This window comes from Marmota flaviventris, chromosome 8, assembly GCF_047511675.1.
Source record: "Marmota flaviventris isolate mMarFla1 chromosome 8, mMarFla1.hap1, whole genome shotgun sequence".
NCBI lineage: Eukaryota > Metazoa > Chordata > Mammalia > Rodentia > Sciuridae > Marmota > Marmota flaviventris.
The window spans coordinates 89,106,908-89,120,781 of record NC_092505.1 but is presented as its reverse complement, the minus strand read 5'-3'; the positions used below and the strand labels follow the sequence as shown (position 1 = coordinate 89,120,781).

Here is a 13,874-nt window from a genome sequence, read left to right as displayed (position 1 = left end):
ATTTCACCTCCATGCATTTTTGTTTTTTATTTTGAGATGAGGCTCTTGCTAAACTGCTCAGGCTGACTTTGAACTTGCTATCCTCCTGCCTCAGCTTCCCATGTTACTGGGATTACAGGAGTGTGCCACAGCGACCCAGTAATGGTCGCCCCCTTTTTAAGAAAATAAAAATGTGATCTTTTGCAGTGAGTTAAGGTTGACAGGTGGAGAAGCTTTGCTCTCACATACAAGAAAGAAAAAGATAACTAAGGATCCATGCAAGTTATTACATATGTCTTTCCCTTAAGATCCTAAGTTCCTTGAAGATGGCCATGGTGGGTGTCTACCAGCTACTGCACTGATGATGTTTAACATTCCATGTCCTGTGTGCATGGGGCACTTATTGTCATAGAATAAATGTAAACTAGGATCCAATACTGTTTTATTTGAAGCAGTCTTTTTTTTTTTTATTGGAGTAGATCTGTTTGAGTTATTTCCAAAAGGTATACTGAACAACTAAAATGGACACATGTTAAGGCTGTCTGATCTTCACTTGTCACAGACAGAATTATGGAGAGCTTTTAATGAATGGAGCACCCAGCTAAGTCTGGCACTAGAAAATAACAGTGGGTTGGGCTGGGAAGGGAGACTGCAGAGTGGGCAGCAGCCAGAGGCTACAGTTTTAGGCAGCTCTTGTGTTCCAGGCATCAGGAGAGAGGAGCTTTCTCATGCTTTATTTTATTTAATCCTCACAAAGTATCAAATGAACCTGCTGACCTGAGATCAACACTTAAAGATCTGCCCTTCTTTAATGGAAATTGTGTTGTCCCCTTTTACATGTGAAGAAACAGGCTCCTGGTGATTGAGAGATTTCTTTGCATAGTTAATGCATGGAAGAGGCAGAGTTTAAATCCAGGCACTTCAAAGCATGCTCTTCCAACCATTCTATGACCTGTGGAATTACCAAGGGAAGATTGGGAGTTGCTGCACTTGGGTTTCTTTGGCTCTGACACTTACAAAGTGGACTTGGGCACATCACTTAACCTCTCAGGGTTTATTCTGCACAGGTAACAATGCCTTTTCCATGTTCATCGTAGGTATATTGTGATATTTTCAACAAAACAGCATGTGTCAGAAGTAACTTTATAAATTATAACATCCTAACTGACTGCAAAAAAGGGCCCTTTAATCCCACACCTGAAGAATGGGACATCAGACAATTTGAGAGACGCTGGTTTTGTGGTCTACAAACTTGCATTCACAATTTCATAAAGATTTCTTTGCTGCAAGGATCTATTAATTATAGCTGCCAGTCTGCAGTGCACTGCTTATCTTACATACAATTAATTATTCTATAAATCAAATAAGCAAGATGTTGGCAAATGACATCTGCAATCTTTGAGCTGACAGCAAAATATATTATGAATCATAAATATCACAGGCCAACTTTTCTAGACATTTCAGTGCTGGTACTCAGAAATGGATTATTATTACGAAAAAAAACACTTGTGCTTGTTGGTGATAACAGAACATATCCAGACCTCTGGGCAACTCAGGGGCAGCTCTTTAAGTTCTGATCTCAGGTAAGCAGGCTCATTTGACACCTTAAGACAAATGTGGGATAATGGAGACTTCAGCAAAAAATTTTGCCAGGACCTGCTTTGTTCTAAGAACTCTGATCCCTGAAATACTATTTTTCTGATCTTCTGAAACTCTGAGTTCTCTCTCTGATAACAGTGGCTGGAATAGTGCTCAGCACATAGTAGGTACTCAGCAAATATCTACATCATGCTTTAATCAGACCATTTACCTATTTTCCCAGCACTGTTGACTTCTGGTTTTTACTCCTGCAGCTTGATCAATCTTTGAGGTCTTATACCATGTGCAGATCCTGCTATACCCATCTAGATGGAGTCCTGGCCTAGGGTCTTGTTTATCTTATAGGCTTCCAGTGAGCCCCCAACTGACAAGTTACAGTTTTGAATGTGTTTTTGGCTCTTTACTGCTCTGTGTCCTCCTGAGAAAGTGCTGGCCTACTCAGGATAAAAGATGACCCTCTGTGCAGCATTTGTAGTTGGCTGAAGTTGATAGAATATAGTTACTCTGGGTGGCTGCATTTCCTGTATTTTAGTCTCACCCACAAATTTATTTTTCCATTTCTAAGCAGGGATAAAAAAATTTGTAATATAATCTATTCTTGACCTAAAATGGTATAAATAGTTTAAATAGTCCATTTAATTTGATAAATTATCTGTGTATTGACAAATTATAAAATATCTCTTCCAGTCTGTCATCATTTGATTATGGTTTGGCTCTTTTCTCTTTACACAGTAGAATGCCAATTAAAAAGGAAATGTTAATTTATTTGAAACTCTCAATGATTCTCTAAAAATCATGAACTGCTCAGTACCTCTCACATGCTATCATAAAAAGACCATATCATTATAATCTATCATGACGTGTGTACTATATTTCATTGATCCTACCATGCATATCTTTTCATGTGTTAATATCTTTGAAATTGGCTGCATTGTACAGTTGAATCCATCACTATTTCATGATATAATGGACAGTATCTTTCTTTTCCTTACTGTACAGAATAGGGGAATATTTTCTCAGAATTGATGAACAGTAATTTAAAGCTAATTATGGTTAAAAAATTTAATTCCTGTTTGGTAGATATTACATGACATCTCATTCAGTCTTACTCCATTATCCTTTTGCTGTGCTGTTCTGTGCTGCAGAAGTTGTGATGTTTTAAAATTTTCTAGACTTCAGTGTTGCTAAAATTATGGATGAAAATTGGATTTCGTCAAAGAGATGAGCATATACAACTTAGAAGGTAGAAATGAGACAAAGGATGTCATTCTGTCCAGGGTGTGTACTATTGGCAAGCAGGTTTTGGATTTAGGGTGTTGATCTATAACACTGGTGTTTGTTCAGGGTTCTGAGTCCCAGCAGCTACTATGGAATAGCCGCGGTAGCTGTAGTGGAAACTGATTTCAGCTCCCTGGACCACTGCTCTGGGATGTGCGTTAACACCCAGTAAACCTAGTGGTAGAATCATAGGTGGTACCTCTCCTGGTGAGTGAATTTTCTGTAGTTCTAGGAGAAATTCCTGGAGGTCCAGCCTAAAATCCACTCTTTCAGTCTTTTTAATAATTTTGAAATCACCGAATTTCATGTATTGAATCTCTTCTTGCTTAAGATTCCCTATAATAATTTTGATTTCCTTTATTGAGGTGCCTGGAACTTAAAAGATTATTGTATGCACCCTGAAACAAATACAGGTAGGAAAGAAATGAAAGATCCTTTATCTATTTTCTTTAGATAGCTATTTTTTTTTGTGACCTTATATATAAGCATCTGCATTTTCACCATGGTTAAAGTAAACAATGTGATGCAAATGATTTACTTTATAAAAATGACAGCACTTTGTATTTCTATAACCTTATTATATGAATACAGGAGAAACATTATTGTTTCAATAACATCCGTAAGTTCTTTTCTAAGGCAGAGAGTATAAGTAAACAAGTAGGTAGACACATAAATAAATCATTATTAAATTATGGGAAGGAACTACACAAAATATTTCCTATTTATCCCTCCATTTGTCACTTGAAGAAGTACAGTTTGAAGGGGGAAAAAAGTACCATAAAAAACATTAGCCTGACCTTAAATAAGTCATGCCATTTTCTCTAACTCAGATCTTCTTTCTATAAAATATGGAGAATGAGACCTGTCATTTGCCTGGATTTCAAGGGTATTGTCAAGAAGAAGAGTATTGGATAATGTCCTTGCATTTAAGTAGGAAAGAACTCATAGGCTTTGGGTATTAAACTTGAATTATGTACTCTTAGTATTATTCTTATTATTAAGACCTTATAGCCACCAAAATTTGAAATTACCCATATATATGAGATTTATCTAATTAAATAGAGACCATCTACTAAAAATTATTATTTCAATTTGTTGTGTGAAAAATCTCTGTCCATAGATGTGATAATGAAATATATCCCAAGGTTAAATCAGGACTTCACTGAAAGTCATTAGGGATCACTTCAAAGCTAAAAATAATTCACTAATAAATGTTACTCATTTTAAGTTCCCATCTCAGAAATGATTAAAGGGTACATTTAAGAGACCAGTAATTTTCAGGTTAACTACCACTTTCTATCCAAGTTTTCCCCGCCTCCCATTTTAGTTTAGATTCATGATTTTTAAGCCACATGTCAATGATCTCAGTGAAAACACTCTTTTAGTATATGTCACTTATACTCAACAAAGGGATAAAAATTCAGCCACATACCTTTGCCTTAAAATAATATTTCCATTTCTACTATGTCTCTTATAAAACCAAACTGATGCCTCCTGCTAGCATCTTCTGTGTGATTTTTCATTGGTTCACATAGGGTTAGATGTCAAAGTTGATTTTAATATAAGGAGAAAAGTACTTTAAGCTTTAGGGTTTGATTCTCTCCCTATTATCAAGCTGAACAAAAGTACTTCTTTCAATCTGAAGTTATGGAAGAGATTTATATACTTGAATTATTTTATCTATTTTGAGAAGCAATAATAGAAATTTCAGAAAGGTTATATTTCTATATCTAAATGCTTGAAAGGTAGTTTAATGTGATAGTTAAATGCACAAACTCTGGGGATGACTGTATGAACTCAAGTTCTGCCCCACCAGATTATTAGTTGGATGACTTTGGAAAAATTACTTGACTTTCCTGTATCTCTCATTTTTTAACAGTAGTATCTACTTTTTAGGGTTTTCATAAGTATTAAGTAAATCAGTACATTTAAGAGGGGTCTTAAAGCCTAATTCATGCAAGTGCTTAATAAACTATTATTACTGTTAAAAATACAACACTGCTTTATTTTCTTATCCCACAGGACCTAGCTTATTTAAGGAGTTGACTTTTCCCATGATCAAGGGCAAATTAAAATTCTTATAGGTATAACATATTACATTAAATAACAAAAGTGAAAACTGTATGAAATAACAATAAATCAGTAAGCTCAAGGATTAGGCTTGTCTTTAATGTTTCTGCAAATATGTGCTTATGAATTCTATGTATTCAGTGTACATGATTTAGATATCTCTAATTAATACTATAAACTCATATCTTTGAAAACATCCAGCCACTTGATTGTATCTTTCAGCTGTCATACAATGGATTGCTAAATCACAGACTTGTATAAAACACATGTTTCCTAAAGCTGTGTCTGTTGACCTTTAGTCTCTTAAGATACCCCAGTGAGGACATGGGGAAGGGGAACCACAGTCAAGTAAGTCTAAAAAATTGAGAAAGATTTCATAATATATTTTTTTCTTGAGAATTCATGTTATTTATTAGTATATTAGAGTCTTGTAATACAGAAATCTTTTTTTATGCTTAACTGAATTTTCCCAAATATTTGGTCATAAGATTGAATTTATCTTCATTCCATTGAGGTATATTCTACAGAACTAATGACCCAAAGAACACACTTTGGGAAATGACAGCACATAAATGGTGATATCATGGTCTCTAAACATGAAGAAATTTTTCTAACTGAATACTAAATTTGATTTGTTTTAGTTTATTCAGACCGATTAGAGGAACTTGATACAGATTATAAAAATCCATGGACAAGAGTGACTTGAGAAAGATTTTGAATAGGATTTTTCTACCATCATTTCTCCACCATGCACTGATTTTGATAGCCACCCACAGAAGACAGTCCTTTTGTGGAAGTCTGGGGGTCCCAGTAGAGAAGTCCCATAACTCATTCAGGTACACAAGGCTCAAAGTCCTGAAGCTGGTTCAACCCAAAGGGGACTTCAGTGAGACGTATCATAATCAAATTATAAAAATCAAAAGCTGAGAATTTTGAAAGCAACAACAAAAAACAGACTTGTCATATCCAAAGGAACCCCACTAGATCATAATCAGATTTTTAAGCAAAAATTTTATAGGCCAAGAGAGAGTGGCCTATATTCAAAGTGTTGAAAGAAAACAAAAACTGCCAGTCAAGAAAATGTCACTTAGCAAAACTATATTCCAGAAGTGAAGAGGAGATAAAGAGATTTTCAGATTGAAAAAAAAAAAAAATCCAAGAGTTCATTACCATTACATCTGCCTCAAGAAATGCTGAAGGGAGCTCTTTAAGCTGAAAAGTAAAGAAGCTAATTAATATATGAAAAATAAATGAAAGTCTAAAGCTCACTGGTAAAAGAAAGTGTACAGTCAAATTCTAAATACTCTAATACTATAATGATGGTGTAGAAATCAATTTTAGTCTAATCTGAAACTAAAAGATAAAAGTATTAGATATAATAATCATGAAAAAAAATTACAATGGTTATGAAATATAAAAGAAGTAAATTGTAACATCAAAAACTTAAAATATGGGAGGGGAAGAAAAGTGCAGACTTTTTGTATGCAAAGTTGATATCAGCTTAAAATAGACTATTATAAGATACTTATTATAAGATATTTATGTAAACTCCATATTAAGCATAACCCTCTGATAGATACACAAAAGAAAATGAGAAAAAAAATCAATGCACAGCACTGTAGGAAGTCATCAAATCTATTTTATAATAGATTTGAAAATAATCAAATCTATTGTTTATAGCAATAAACATTGATGTAGTTGTGTCACTATAGTATGCTGATTTTAAATTCTTTGGGTATATAGTGAGGAGTGGGATTACTGAGTCAAATGTGGTTTCATTCCAAGTTCTCTGAGGAAATTCCATACTGCTTTCCAGATTGGTTGCACCAATTTTCAGTCCTAATGGAACCAACCTAGGTTCCCTTCAATAGATAAATGGATAAAGAAAATGTGGAATATATACACCATGGAGTATATTAGTCAGCCACGAAGAAGAATGACTTTGTTACATTTGCCAGCAAATGGATGGATCTGGAAACTATCATGCTAAGTTAAGCAAGCCAGTTCCAAAAACTAAAAGTTGAATGTTTTCACTGATATGAGGAAGCTAACCCACAATACAGAGGGGAGCATGAGGGGAAGAATAGAAATGCAGTAGATTAGACGATGGGGAATGGAGGGAAAGGGAGGGGGATAGGCAAAAGAATGACACTGGAAAGAATCTGACATAACTTTCCCATGTACATGTATAAAAACATCACGGTGAATCCCACCATCACAAACATACATGAAATGGGACTCTAACTAGAATAAAATATAGTCCATGATTGTATAATTTATATAAAATGGATTTACTTTCATGTATGACTAAAAAGAACCAATAAATATATATATATATATATTTTTTTTTTTTAAAAAGGAAGAAAATCAAATCTATGGAAGAGCCCCAAATGAGGAAGACAGGAGCTACAAAACAGAAAACAGCACAATGGCAATAGTAAGTTCTTACCTAGCAATAATTACTTTACATATAGATGGATCAAATTCTCCAATCAAAAAAAAAAACACACAGTGGCTAAGTGGAGAACAAATACAAGTCCACCTGTACACTGCCTATCAGATTCACTTTAACTCTAAGGACACACATGAAATGAAAGTGAAGGGATGGAAAAAGGTGTTCCATGTTAATGAAAATCAAAAGACAGCAGCAGGATCTGAAGCTTACATCAAATAAAATAGATCCTCATTCAAAACCTGTAAAAAAGGAAGACAGCTATTCCATAAAAGTGTCAATTAATTCAAAGAGCATCACAATTGTAACATCTGTACTCAACACTGGAACACTTAAATATAAAAGGCAAATATTAACAGATCTGAGGGGAGAAATAGATTATTAGTATAATAATAGTATTCTAAGACAGTGTGCATGGTGGAGCAAAGGGAGTCTAATCAGACTTAGAAATGAAAGAAGCATGTAGTAAGACTGCCTCACACAGTCATGGAGAGGAAGTATTCTAATTGCTACGTGCATCAGTTTGGTGCATGTCTAGACTATGCCAGGCCTTGAAAACATAAGAAAGTGTATGTGTTGATAGATTTGTTGCCAAGCACAGAAAAAGAGAAGTGTAGACAATTCCAGACACGGATCAAGCTAGAGGTGGAGGCGGGAATGCAGCTGCAGGGCTCAGACCATGAGGAGCACAAATATAGGTAAGGGAGTAATGGGAACTTCCAGTGTCAAAGGGTGTCAATCATCCAGCAGGTTGTGAAGGGCCTCAAAGGCCACTGTGCACTAACATGATGTATAATTGTTTATAACAAAGTCCTGAGTAAAATTTAAAGTACTGATTGCCTTGCTATTGAATTTTGACTGGTATAATTGAATGTATATGATTCTGAAAAAGTCTTTGCTTATTCATTTTATCAGTGGCCTAGGAGATTCAAATGTAATGTTCCTCTGTTTTCCAAGAATATTCTTATATACTTGGAAACACATGGCTCTAAACACTAAAACTTTTTTTTTTGTTACATTCTTTCTAAATTTACATATCTTTATATCAAAGAGAAGTTTCGGTGAAAACTTTAAGGTTTATATGTAACAATCTGCCTAATCACCAAATACCAGTAGAAAAGAAAATGGATAACTAAATACAAGGAATAATATTTGGAACATATTCAAAAGGTAGAGGAATTCTTTAAAACCAGTAACTTGACTGATGTAGTAGAGTCGTTGGTTATACTCACGTAAACTTGAAAGCCAAACCAACATCTGACATCCCATTAGTGAAACATCTCATGATTAATTGTCTAAATTTTTTCTGAGTTGGCAAACACTTCTCTCTTGACTTACTGCATTCTCTCAGTAGAAGAACTGACTACTGTGGAAATTTAAACTACATCCATGAAAGTGGAAAATTATAAGGTGACATATGAAGAGTTAGAACAGATTTACCCCAGAAGCAAAGCCAAATGCCAGCCACTGTCACGAATTCCAAAGACATCTGAATCTGAGGATAACAAGTTCCAGCAGCAGAAGCAGCAGCAGCACCAGCAGTGAGGACACGTTTAGGAGGAGACCTTGCAGCCAGACGGGTGGAGACTCCAGTCAATGCCTCATTCTCCTTACAGACAATTTGAATTCTAATCTTGACCAATCAGTGGTCCAAAGGCCAATGGAGGCAGAGGAAATATGTCCTTCTCCTCAACCCCTCAAAAGATTAAATGTTGAGAGCAGAAGAATTCTCCTCCACAGAAATTCATGATTTTAAGGTTTTGTTTCCACTGACTCAATATTTCCAATTTACAAATAAACTAATTTGATTAACAGATAAACCCACACATTTTCATGCCCTATAGGACTGGTATATGCGTGACAAAAAACCTCTAGGGTCAGAAAGTCCTGTTGATGAAGAAGGAGTTTCTCTTTTGTTCTTTGGATTATTTATACCCTAGATAAAGGCTACACTACAACTTGTGGACATAATATAGGCATTTAAGTCAGAGTCTATATGTTTAGTTGGTTTTGTTTTTTTTTCCCCTCTCTCTCCTCTTAGGGATGTTTGGAAAAGGATAGCTTACAATTATTTTGTTATTTATTTTATAAATGCTTAACTTTGAAAGACAGATGATTGCATTATTTTGGGAACTTTCTGAACTTTTTAGTAACAATAAAGAACTCATAAGCCACTCACCAACATTATAAAAAAATAATTAAAATAAAATGAAAAAAAAAACTGCATTGGATGCAAAAGTTTTTTAAATACCTGCTGCTTGCTGCATTGACAGTATTATGGATGGTGCATCCCATGTTTCCACAAAGATTGGGGTAGCTCTGAATAAGGGGGAGCAATGCACTGGGATTGGACCAAAGTTTTATACTAAAAGTGTCATTCTGTTTTGTATTAATTAGTATAAGGTATTCATTCTGCAAATATGTATTGAACATCTTCTGAGAACAAGACTCTTCTTTGCCTTCACGAAGATCTCCACATACAAAGAAAAACACCAGTATTAGTTATACCAAAACTCAATTTTAAATAGCCTATCAGGAGAAGGCCATCTGAAAACAAAACAGGAAAACCATGATTTGAATAGGCATAGATCCCATCCATTCCTGATCCATTCCTGGGATAGCCAAACTGGAAGTTTTTTTTTTTTTTTTTTAATAGATGATTCCAGCCCCTTTACTTTAAAGACAAGAACCTGAAGTTTAAAGAAGTGAGGCCTCTTCTCATAGCTAATTCTTCCACAGTTGCAGAATCAGCAAAAGACAAGATTTCTAATTTAATTTTATTTTTAAAAGCCAAATGATCATTTTCAGTAACAAACAACAACCAAACTATTTAAAAGAATTTAATTGAGGTCAAATCTTCTGTTCTTCTGGGGTCTTGGGGGTGGGAGGGATGTGGGAAACAGTATTAGACAGCATAAATTTCACGTCCCCGTATGCACCAAGTGCTGTGCTAGATGCTTTCATAGCCAATCTCTAAATCCTCACAGCTCTACAAAATTGGTGCTATACTTTCCATTATCCAGATGAGTAACATGAAGTTCATGTTTGCTAAGGAATTTGCCCATATGCAAACATTTTATGAATGGTAAACTTGGGATTTGAACTTTTTCTGCCTCCAATTTTTTTTTTGCTCTTTTCATTCTACCTTGATTATGGCCTGTTAGAGGAAACTCTGCATTTTTTCATAAATGAGTTCAATTTTTGCCTGCCACCTGGATTTTATGACTGCCCAGATTGATTTTTCTCTTCAATTTACATTTTTAAAATGTGGTGTTTTTTTTTTTTTTTTCTTGTCCCTTTATCTCTTGTTTCAGTCATGAGGTTGGAAAACATGAAAAATATGCTAGTTTTGTTCAGACTGAGAACATTCCAAAATATTTGGCTGCACCTCAAAACCCTGTTAAAATAATATTATTTATAACTCTCTGCTTGGTCAATTTTATTTTAAGTTTAGCCGTTTCCCATAGGAGGTTGTTCTTTCTCCTTGATGGTAAGGTTTGCTGCTTGGAAGCCTTAGTCTCAAAACATTTTTCAAGTAAGGCTCAGGTCTTTGCTTTTATGATGAATAGAAACTAGTTAGACAATAGCCCAACCACTCTGAAGCAGTTAGTTGCTGATCTCACTCCCAGTAGCTTTGGGACATGAGCAGGGAGAATGCTGTACTTTTACATATGAGCCATCAGCCCTAGTCACCAGGCATGAACCCCCAACCCTCTGCCTGGCGCCATGACTGGTCATATTTTAGAGGTGGGCTTTGGTGTGATGGGGAGGTTTTCCAGAATGCCTTCTGAGGAATATAGACCTAATTTCTTGTACATCCCACCTCAGTAAGGCTATGACTATTGTTAGCAGATTTGTTTAGCTTCCTTAGCAGCTTGAGACCTTTCATTGCCTTTTGAGTACATGTTTTGATTTGGGGGCAGAGATGAGGGAAAAGGCAGAACTGTTACAATGGAACCCCCACTGTAAGTAGCAGGGAGGTAGGCTTTTTCCAGGGCACATGTCTAAAAGAGAAACCCCATCTTCACCCTGATGTATAACTGAACACTGTCCACGATTGACAGCAAAGCAATGTGAAGCACAGAGGCCAAGGATTTATTATTTAGCAACTTAAACAAAATAGGGTTTCTCTGAAAGGCCCCTTCCCTTTCAGACAAAAACAGTGGTCAGTGAAGCAGCAATTCACAGGAAATGACAATGTTGCTGTCCCAGGAGCAGCTACCCTAAAGGAAACAGGGGCAGAAGAGAGTGAATAATTAACCTAAAAATGTGGTTACATAACCACTGAAATTCCACAATCCACAGCCCCGTGGCCTCATTTCATTCTTTAGCAACATTCCCATCCCAGCAATTGCTGGTGGCCCCTGTTCACATTCTGAAGCTCCTCTGCCTTCCTGAGAGCTAAACACATATTGATTTTCCCAAAACCCGAGCTCTGTCCGTAATAAGATGATTTGGTGAATGTTCTGTCAAATGCAAAGGGAAGCCTCTGCCAGACTGAGCATTAGAACACGGTGTTTTTAATAGAAATGTGAAATATCGATGCAATTATAAATCAATGAAAACCCAGGGGGAAAGAGAATCTCATTTGAGGAGAGATCTTTAAGTTTTCTTTTTCTTCTTTTTTTCCTTGCAAGGAAAAATTGGACCAGGGAACCAAATTTATGAAGTAAGAACTGTCACCAAAGTATTCCATAGCTGTTGTTGGATCCGAGAACAAAGAAAGCCAAAGCACGTATGTATGCAGTGTGAGTATGCGAAAGGGCACATTTTAATAAATTAGTTAGTTACCTCCTTTCTTTCACTTGTGTTGCAGGCTGTTGCCCAAAATCGTTATCGTTTTGGTAATGCTGCTCACTTACGTCCTTTTCCACATTCTAGAATTTCTCCTAATTTTGCCTTCTCTTTTCCTAGATGGTGTTTGTGGATCGCCAGGGTATGTCGTGGGGGTCTTTAAAGCTGGTGCTAGCTGGCTGGCCATACGGCTGTAACTCATGGTGCATGCTGTGGAGAACTGTGCAGCAAAGAGACCACGTGCTTACACTAGGGCACACTGCCAAGCTGAGAACTAAATCAGAGAGCATCACCAGCGGCAGTAAGCCAGGAGGGTATAAAAAGTTCCAAAGAGAGAAGCTGTGATCAGAGGATATTCTATGACATCGGGCGGGACTGGGACAGCAGCAAGCAGACTGATCCCTCCTTGTAGCCCAAATCTGTCCTTCATCATGGTGGGGTTGTTTATTTAGACTGTATGTAGGTAATCTTTATCAACCTCTTTCAGAAATTCTGGACTTGAGGGAATATGCAGAAATGTGAGAAAAGGAAGAAAATGTGCAGGACAGAGATAGGAAATGGATTCAGATGGTTGGAATGGAAGAGAAACACCTTGGTTTTGATGTTGCTTTCACAGAAGCATAGTTACCCCCCCAAAAAAATTTCATGATCAATTATTCAAAACAATGGTAAGGAATCACGAGATTTGTTGTCCAGATATTGCAAACATAGGAAAATGTGGACATAAAGAGTCACATTTGTGATGGTGGCAGTATGCTCCTAATTTTTCTTGTTTCTTTTTCTGTGTTAGTAAGAAGAAAACTTTTGAGGTTTTCAATCAGGTCTCAAGTATATTAGTAATAACATGTTTCAAAATTCACTGATGTAAACTCATGAATGTTAAAATTTTTCTCTCCTGTTTTTAACAACTACAACTCCTTTGGACTTTTACAAGATTCAAAGGGATTGGCAGTCCACGTCCTATTCCTGGTTTCCACTGCCCCACCTCCACACATGCCTGCCCTTTACACATTGTGATGTTATTGGTTTATGACTCAATGAAAGATGGGAGGTGTCAAGGCCAGAAATCTGGCCTTTATGGACAAAATGCAAAGATATTCCAGAAATTGAGAATTCAGTAGTATGAGGAAGAGGTGTTTTTATCTTCATTTGTCTTTGAAAGCTGTAAGACAATTTTGTATTATAATTGTAATACAAGTATACTGGTGGTTGGAAAATGTACAATATGGTGGGGAAAAAGACATCATCTGGTTTGACATAATAGAGATCCCAATGGATCCAAGAAATGTAACAAAAATTATGATCTCTATACTTAAAGAGCTGTAGCTAATGTAAGAATTAATTATATATAAGTATTGTGTAGTGACTGTTATACAAAAAATTGTTGTGACTTTTTCATAGAAATTACATAGGCATCTGACTGTAGAGATTCTTGCAGCTCAAAGTGGAATACACAATCCTGCATCCACACTAAAATTTTAAGCCAATGCCTAGACTCCCCATTAGAGTGGAAGCAAATAGGACACAAGGATTGTTTTTATATTTTAATTTCAGATAGAAACATCACTTAATGAACCTAAGCTATGCCAAAGGCCCACTTAATGATGTTTACTTAGCTTAGAAAAATAGTGGAAGAAATCTATTTGCTTTGGAAGACTGGGGAGGAATTAAAATAGAGAACCATTTGCTTTCAAAAGGAAAG

At 36.0% G+C, this 13,874-nt stretch overlaps 1 long non-coding RNA gene across 1 annotated transcript in view; it reads left to right on the top strand.

The window, feature by feature from the left end:
- The window catches only part of LOC114098010 (uncharacterized), a 131,650-nt gene extending 118,161 nt beyond the window's left edge, over window positions 1–13,489 (top strand). The window contains exons 3-5 of the long non-coding RNA XR_011708357.1: window positions 7,286–7,363; window positions 12,016–12,126; window positions 12,293–13,489. This is a non-coding gene — a long non-coding RNA (uncharacterized lncRNA). The remainder of the gene's footprint in view (window positions 1–7,285; window positions 7,364–12,015; window positions 12,127–12,292) is intronic.
- The last annotated feature ends 385 nt before the right edge of the window (window positions 13,490–13,874 follow it).